Here is a 3,038-nt window from a genome sequence, read left to right as displayed (position 1 = left end):
AAAAAAAAAAAAAAAAAAAAAAAAAAAAAAAAAAGACCTCCCAGCTTGGCTCCCCGTCCTCGTCCCCACCCCCCAATAACTACTGACTCCCAGTCATCGTATGACCTATGATGCACAGTGAGGACCTTACCCCATTCCCCAGGGACCTTTCTAACGGGCTCCCTGAGGCCTCTTTTTGACCCAATTCCAACACAGGGGCTTGGGACGGGGGCTCACCTGGAGATGTCTTGGTGGGAGGGGCCCCAGGAGCTGGGTTGTCGCTCCTGGCCTGGGTACTGTAATCTGTGGATGTAGCTGGGGAAACCGTGAATACTTGAGCTCCACCCCACCCCACCCACACTCCATGCTTCTGGCCTGCCGAGGACCTCTTGGTGGTGGGTGTGAGGAGGGCAGTGGAGGCCTGGGGGGCTTTGAGAGAAGTCCTTGATAAAGCCAAATGCAGGGAGAGGTTTTAGGTGGTGGTGCCTGCTGGCGAGCCTCTGATGGTGTTTGCAAATAAAGCGTGCAATGCCCCTAAAAAATAAATAAATAAATAAATAACAAATAAATAATAAGGCTTCACAGCCCAGCACTCAGTCTTTGTGGTATTTCAAAGGGTTTTCCATTGAGGGCTTGAAACAAGTCATCCCATCCACCCATTCTTTCAAGCAGATAGACCATGCCTGTGCTCTGGGTCTCAAACACCATGGGTCCAGCTCTGGAAAAGACAGTTTCCCTCTCAGTAAGCTCTGGGTCTTGAGGGCAGAAAAGAGGGAAGCAATTACGCTCATGTAATTGCATTAGCTACTGACAGCTTTAGAACCGGTCTAAGACAATGGAGTGCACAGGGGTGCAGACTCTCCTTTAGCCTTGGGGTTTTCCAGAAGGACTTTTCAGAGAAGGCTGCTGAGTTCCGCAAAAGTGTCACGTTAGATTAAACAAAACATTTAAAGACAATCCCAGTTCTGATGCTAATTTAGCAGGCTAAAGTGTCCAGACTCTCAGCACAACACAGGGCCTCACATCAAAGAGGCCTTCTGCGTCTGAGGCTTCCACCTCACAGTCTCATGGTGAAGGCTCAGAGAACCCACTTCTCACCCGCCCATCAACCATCACCTCTCAGGGCTCATGGGAGTGATTTCCCACAGCTGCTGCCCCTTCCTGACATCCTTGGCTGCAGGCAGGCAACCCTGGGACACAACTCCAACCGCTAATGAGATGATGTTCTTTTAATGAAGACAGGATGGGGGAGGGCACCAAGGATCAATAATTACAGCCGAATTAAACACTGCCTTTTGTTTTCAGTATGGAATGTGAATGAAGTTCATGTCACATGAGACCCAGCTCTGACACATTTCTATGGAGCTACCAAGAAGGTATTTCTCCTATGGTGCTTCTTATAAGCCATTTGCTGCTCTGTCTAACAACAGGATGTATAGATAAGCTTTGTAGGTGGGCAACACTCTCTCCAAGTTGATTCTCTTCCAAAAGATGATCTGCTCTGGATGCTTTTTCCTAAATAAATCTTGCTTTCAATTTTCTTTAGCCTAATCCTCTCCATTGATTAATGACCAACTCTGTTTACTCTTTCAAAACACTACAGGCTGGCAGGGAAGAGGAGGTGGGGTGAACAGCTCTCCCTAGCTCAGTTCTTGGTTACCATTTTCTCATGCAACATAGGGCTGGCTTGGAAAAGCAGGCGATTTTAGTTTACTTTTATAGTTTGACCTTCTCATCTCAGAAAGCACTGGCATCTTTCTGAATAGTAGAAATGTTTATATTCAAATACATGTCTAAGCCCAGACAATTTTATTTTGGATCAAACAGGCTGATCTGAGTATCTTCTAGCACAGAGCGTCAAGGGCTATCTGCAATTTGCAATGCTCATGACCCCACATAGGCAGGGCCAGGCTCCTAAAGGAAGAGGACCAGGTAGGAATGAGCTGTCATGGTGTTAGGACAGACTTGCTGGTCTCATAGCCTTTGGGCTCCTGGGGTTAGTTTGGGCCTGTGAGTGGTAAGCAAAAGGAGCACATGACACCTTCAGCCTGGAGCACTCACTTGATGTGAGGGCCTCCCTAGTATTCTTGCTGATCTCAGCAACCTGAATAAGCGTGATGGGCAGACCCGCTACCTCTGAGCACGCACGTTTCTTTGTTGATGAATTGCCCCCGTGTACTACCATAATTAACTCATACTTCAAGGTCCTTAGGGTGATATTCAAGCCTAGTAAAAATAAATGTGAACTCACTTTTCAAGAAGTGTTTCTTATAATTTCTAATTCTTTTGGCCAGTGTCTTGTCAGATCTGATTAGATCATTACTATTTCACTGCCTAATGTGGCAGATGCAGAATTTGCATTAGTAGAAATGTTAGTTCAACCTCTTCTGATTGTGCACTCAGCTCATCATTGGTGATAACTTCCAACCACAGGGATTATCAGTCATTTATATATTTTTATGAGGATTAAGTTTATTTAAACCTAGTGTTATGGTTTATGTGTATTTGTCCCCCCAGAGCCTCATGCAGTCATTGAGGTGCAGTTCTACAGTTTGTGATTAATTCACAGTCCAAGGCTGGGATTATAGGTCTGAGTACTGCTAGGATTATGGGTCTGAGTACTGCTGGGATTATGGGTGTGTGTGCTATACCTAGCCTGGGGCAGATAGCCTGAATACAATTTAAGGAAGACAGAGTTGCTCTCTATTGCCTTTGTTGCTGTTACTCCTGCTCTTTTGCTTCTGCTCTTTGCCACCACCATGAACTGCTGCCCTCTGCCATGTGCCATTCAGCCTTGGAGCCAGTTAATGGACTGAAACCTCCATTAACTGTGAGCTAAATAAATCTTTCCTTTCTTCATTTTGGGTGTCAGTTATTTGTCCAAGCAACAAGAAAGCAATAACTGAGACACCTAGATTACATAATCTCTAACACAATAAAAATTATAGGATTACAAAAAAGTGCACTGACTGGCAAGGACACCACTTTGACCCTGTGAGGGTGGGACTCCTGCTTCTGCATCCGAGTCCTACGAAGTTTTTAAGCACTGACCATGCAGG

Source organism: Octodon degus, unplaced genomic scaffold (genome assembly GCF_000260255.1).
Source record: "Octodon degus isolate 3935 unplaced genomic scaffold, OctDeg1.0 scaffold00140, whole genome shotgun sequence".
NCBI lineage: Eukaryota > Metazoa > Chordata > Mammalia > Rodentia > Octodontidae > Octodon > Octodon degus.
Note: the sequence above shows the minus strand (reverse complement) of the source record.